The 6,000-nt window shown below is 44.5% G+C and overlaps 1 protein-coding gene across 1 annotated transcript in view; it reads left to right on the top strand.

Annotated features, from left to right (window-relative positions):
- LOC135521323 (voltage-dependent calcium channel gamma-7 subunit-like) overlaps positions 1–6,000 on the top strand; it is a 41,278-nt gene that overhangs the window by 1,179 nt on the left and 34,099 nt on the right. The gene's annotated exons all lie outside the window — the stretch shown is intronic.

Genomic DNA, 6,000 nt, shown 5'->3' with positions numbered 1-6,000 from the left:
TATCTATTCTCATTCTCTTTCTCTCTTTCTCTTTTTCTCTCTCCCTCTTTTTCACTTCTCTCTTCTCTCTCCCTCTCTTATTCTCCCTCACTCTCGTTATCACTCTCCTTCGTTCTCTGACCCTCTCTCCTAGTTTCTGTAGACCAGTCCTGCCCAAACATCTTGCTGGAGATCTACTGTCCTGTAGAGTTTCAGTCCAACCCTAATTTAGCATAGCATAGAAGTGCTTTTTTAAAACAAGGGTTTTCCACCTCCAAGCCTCAACCTGAGGTGCCGTGAACAGTGACCACATTGTGACAACACCATGGAATATAGTTGTGGGAGCAGTAGTGGCAGAGACTGGCCTCACGTTAGTTCAGCACCACGGAGAGACCCCTCACAGCTTCACATACTGTCTAACACAGGTTTTTTCCAGAGGGTGTGCAGATTTTTGTTCCAGTCCTTCAGTAACACATCTGATTCAGATCATTGCCTAGACTGAAGATCAGAATTAGGTGATTATTTGAAACAGATGTGTGAGTGATACGATGGAGCGAAAAGCCTGCACACCGTGAAGCTCTAGAGAACCCCTTGAAGCAGTGGTGGTGCTGTCCATGGTGCTGAACTGGGTGTTGAGAGTTCTGAACTGGACAGTAATAATGCTGTCCATGGTGCTGCTGGACAGTGAGAGTTCTGTCCATGGTGCTGCTGGTCAATGAGGGTGCTGTCCAAGGATCCTGAACTTGACAGTGAGGGTGCTGTCCATGGTGCTGAACTGGGCCGTGGGAGTGCTGTCCATGACGCTGAACTGGACAGTGGGGGTGCTGTCCATGGTGCTGAACTGGACAATGAGAGTGCTGTCCATGGTGCTGAACTGGACAATGAGGGTGCTGTCCAGGAATCCTGATCTGGACAGTGAGGGTGCTGTCCAAGTATCCTGAACTGGACAGTGTGGGTGCTGTCCAATGTGCTGAACAGGACAATGAAGGGGCTGTCCATGGTGCTGAACTGGACATTGGGAGTGCTGTCCATGGTGCTGAACTGTAACTTAATTGCAGCGTAAAGCATTTCACTTCACCAATGTTATGGCTTTAAAACCTCTTAAGGATGACGCAGAATATAGTTCCACTGCAGGAACATCAATCAGCGGAAATTTCAGAGCGCCACCTATAGTTTTCGATAAAACTCAAACTTTCTTTAAAACACACATGCAATGTACTGAATCAAAGCTGCACTCGTTGTGAATCTAGCCACCAAGTTAGATTTGTAAAATGCTTTTCGGCGAAAGCATGATAAGCTATTATCTGATAGCATGCACTCCCCAAAATACCAGGACATCACCTAAACAACAGATTTTGCGGTAGCCGGCGCTACACAAAACGCTGAAATAAAATATAAAACACTCATTACCTTTGACGAGCTTCTCTGTTGGCACTCCTATATGTCCCATAAACATCACATTTGGGTCTTTTTCCCGATTAAATCCGTCATTGTCTACCCAAAATGTCATTTCATGAAGGCTGGTCTGATCCAGGAAAATTCCCATTTACAAGACGCAACGTCACTTTTTAAAATTACAAATGTTGCCTATAAACATTTGCAAATCACTTCAAACTACTTTTCTAAACCAACTTTAGGTATTAATAAATGTTAATAAACGTTAGTAATCAAATTGATCACGGGGCGATCTGTATTCGATAGCAGCAAGTCTTGAAATCATCCTCAATGTTTACACTTTCATAACATCCTGCAGTGTGGCTCAAGACAGGACTTGCCAAAACGTCATCCAACCAAGGATAAAGGACGAATAAAATGCCAGTACAGGCGCCATCGTGTGGAAGCTGTAGGCATTGTAATGGGATCCTCGTTTTTTTTCTGTCGCCTTAAACAATGCATTCATTGACTGGCGGATGAATATTTTTTGTGTGTTTTTGGTGAACAGTTTTGCCTGGGAATTTTACTCCTAAACACGTTCTGTTATAGCCACAGACACGATTTAACCAGTTTTAGAGACTTCAGAGTGTTTTCTATACACACATACTTATCATATGCATATACTATATTCCTGGCATGAGTAGCAGGACGTTGAAATGTTGCAAAAAATTTTACAAAAAGCTGCGAAAATTCGCATCATCCTTAGGAGGTTTTTAATGCTTTCATCAGTGTTCTCTTTTCATAGAATACATGAAGGTCACCTTAGGGACCATGCAGATAGATACACAAAATTCAAGTAAATGACATTTTAAAAACGTGATTTATCCCAGAGGGGCGATTACTTCTACAATACTTCTAATCTAGTGAAGGACCATATGTGAGCACTGTCACACACCTTCCAGTTGGCAGGACAGCACAGTGACATCACTGTGGCTGTGACCTGAAGTCAACTGGCACTTCTGGAGTGTCATGTTAACATCTGGCGCTGACTGGCAGAGAGGACATGGGACTGCCAAGTTTAGATGAGTCCTATCACCTCTATTTTTGGATATCATAATTTCCATTAAACCTCTTGTAGCTACCCATCCCGGATCCGGGAGCGTAATCATCAACTGACACTAATTAGCATAACGCAACGGACATAAATAGTACTAGAAAATATTCATATTCATGAAATTTCCACAAGTGAAATATATTGAAATTATACTTACAGACAATATTCACAGACAATATTTTTACAGTTTTGGAAACTTTAGAGGGTTTTCTATCCTAAGCTGTCAATTATATGCATATTCTAGCATCTTGTCCTGACAAAATAGCCCGTTTACTTAGGGAATGTTATTTTTCCAAAAATGAAAATAGTGCCCCCTAGATTCAAGAGGTTTTAAGTTATCCCCTCTGTGAATCGGAGGCGTCTGGTTCACAGTAAGTAGTAGTTTCCAGGGGGAAAAGAGTGTATTCTAAATGACTGAAATGTAAATGTCAGTGAGTGAGGGCAGCAGGGAGGGGACAGCTTGTAGAAATACTGCAGACTTGGGCTGAGTCTTCAGTGACCACTCCTTGTGTGTATTTCTTCCATTCATTCTTCATATCTGACGAATTGTCTTGATTACTCCCTTTCTTTTTTTTGGACCTCTCCTCCTCTCCTGTATGTCTCTCTTCTAGTCACTCCTCCTCTTCTGTATGTCTATCTTATAGTCACTCCTCCTCTCCGGTATGTCTCTCTTCTAGTCACTCCTCCTATCCTGTATGTCTCTCTTCTAGTAACTCCTCCTCTCCTGTATGTCTCTCTTCTAGTCACTCCTCCTCTCCTGTATGTCTCTCTTCTAGTCACTCCTCCTATCCTGTATGTCTCTCTTCTAGTCACTCCTCCTATCCTGTATGTCTCTCTTCTAGTCACTCCTCCTATCCTGTATGTCTCTCTTCTAGTCAATCCTCCTATCCTGTATGTCTCTCTTCTAGTCACTCCTCCTATCCTGTATGTCTCTCTTCTAGTCACTCCTCCTATCCTGTATGTCTCTCTTCTAGTCACTCCTCCTATCCTCTCATCAGACCTCTCCTCCTCCTCTCCTGTATGTCTCTCTTCTAGTCACTCCTCCTATCCTCTCATCAGACCTCTCCTCCTCCTCTCCTGTATGTCTCTCTTCTAGTCACTCCTCCTCTCCTCTAATCAGACCTCTCCTCCTCCTCTCCTGTATGTCTCTTTTCTAGTCACTCCTCCTATCCTCATATCTCTCCTCCTCTCCTGTATGTCTCTTTTCTAGTCACTCCTCCTCTCCTCATATCTCTCCTCCTCTCCTGTATGTCTCTTTTCTAGTCACTCATCCTCTCCTCATATCTCTCCTCCTCTCCTGTATGTCTCTTTTCTAGTCACCCTCCTCTCCTCATATCTCTCCTCCTCTCCTCTATGTCTCTTTTCTAGTCACTCCTCCTATCCTCTCATCATATCTCTCCTCCTCCTCTCCTGTATGTCTCTTTTCTAGTCACTCCTCCTCTCCTGTATGTCTCTTTTCTAGTCACCCTCCTCTCCTCATATCTCTCCTCCTTTCCTCTATGTCTCTTTCTAGTCACTCCTCCTATCCTCTCATCATATCTCTCCTCCTCCTCTCCTGTATGTCTCTTTTCTAGTCACTCCTCCTATCCTGTATGTATCTCTACTAGTCACTCCTCCTATCCTGTATGTCTCTCTTCTAGTCACTCCTCCTATCCTCTCATCATATCTCTCCTCCTCCTCTCCTATATGTCTCTCTTCTAGTCACTCCTCCTCTCCTCTAATCAGACCTCTCCTCCTCCTCTCCTGTATGTCTCTTTTCTAGTCACTCCTCCTCTCCTCATATCTCTCCTCCTCTCCTGTATGTCTCTTTTCTAGTCACTCCTCCTCTCCTCATATCTCTCCTCCTCTCCTGTATGTCTCTTTTCTAGTCACTCATCCTCTCCTCATATCTCTCCTCCTCTCCTGTATGTCTCTTTTCTAGTCACCCTCCTCTCCTCATATCTCTCCTCCTCTCCTCTATGTCTCTTTTCTAGTCACTCCTCCTATCCTCTCATCATATCTCTCCTCCTCCTCTCCTGTATGTCTCTTTTCTAGTCACTCCTCCTCTCCTGTATGTCTCTTTTCTAGTCACCCTCCTCTCCTCATATCTCTCCTCCTCTCCTCTATGTCTCTTTTCTAGTCACTCCTCCTATCCTCTCATCATATCTCTCCTCCTCCTCTCCTGTATGTCTCTTTTCTAGTCACTCCTCCTCTCCTGTATGTCTCTTTTCTAGTCACTCCTCCTCTCCTGTATGTCTCTCTTCTAGTCACTCCTCCTATCCTCTCATCATATCTCTCCTCCTCCTCTCCTGTATGTCTCTTTTCTAGTCACTCCTCCTATTCTCTCATCATATCTCTCCTCCTCCTCTCCTGTATGTCTCTTTTCTAGTCACTCCTCCTCTCCTGTATGTCTCTTTTCTAGTCACTCCTCCTATTCTCTCATCATATCTCTCCTCCTCCTCTCCTGTATGTCTCTTTTCTAGTCACTCCTATCTTCTCATCATATCTCTCCTCCTCCTCTCCTGTATGTCTCTTTTCTAGTCACTCCTCCTCTCCTGTATGTCTCTTTTCTAGTCACTCCTCCTATCCTCTCATCATATCTCTCCTCCTCCTCTCCTCTCTGTCTCTCTTCTAGTCACTCCTCCTCTTCTCTCTGTCTCTCTTCTAGTCACTCCTCCTGTCCTCTCATCATATTTCTCCTCCTCCTCTCCTCTCCTCTCTTATCGTATCTCTCCTCCTCCTCTCCTCTCTGTCTCTCTTCTAGTCACTCCTCCTCTCCTCTCTGTCTCTCTTCTAGTCACTCCTCCTCTCCTCTCTGTTTCTCTTCTAGTCACTCCTCCTCTCCTCTCTGTCTCTCTTCTAGTCACTCCTCCTATTCTCTCTGTCTCTCCTCCAGCTATTCCCCATCCTCTTTCTATATCTCTGTCTTTAGTCCGTTCTGTTCCCCCTCCTCTTCTTTCCATGTCTCTGGCTTTAGTCAGATCTATTCTGCTCTGTATCTGTGAATTAATGTCTCTGACTGGTCCTCCTTATCTAGCCCCAGATTCTGTACTGTCATGTCCCCCCCCCCCCCACACACACACACACAATGTCGCCCCCCAGGCCCATGCGTCTCTACACAGCTCTGGGGGCTCCGCTGAGTCACCACACAGACTGGAAAGACAACACAGGGAGAGAAACATGACCAGGTGAAAATGGTGGAGGAGAGAAGGAGAGAGGGAAGGACACTGAGGAATGAAACGGGAAGGAGGAGGAAGGGGAAAACATTGGGAAGAGGGTGAAAATAAAGATGTCAGAGGGAGAAAGAAGTAAGGGGACGTGAAGAGAAGGAAAGAAACAGACGGAAGGAGAACGAAGGAAGTAGAAATAGAGGGAGAAGGAGAAAGGAAGAAACACAATGACATGTTGAAATAGAGGGAGAAGGAGAGAATGAGAAGGACATCCAATTAGGAGGGAGACAGTCTCTGAGCAACACCATTTCATCAGTATGTTAAAGTAATTATCACCTAATAAGCCACAACACCATTTCATCAGTATGTTAAAGTAATTATCAC

This window comes from Oncorhynchus masou, chromosome 29, assembly GCF_036934945.1.
Source record: "Oncorhynchus masou masou isolate Uvic2021 chromosome 29, UVic_Omas_1.1, whole genome shotgun sequence".
In the NCBI taxonomy this organism is placed as follows: Eukaryota; Metazoa; Chordata; class Actinopteri; order Salmoniformes; family Salmonidae; genus Oncorhynchus; species Oncorhynchus masou.
The sequence above is the reverse complement of the archived record's forward strand: the minus strand, read 5'-3'. Positions and strand labels throughout refer to the sequence as shown.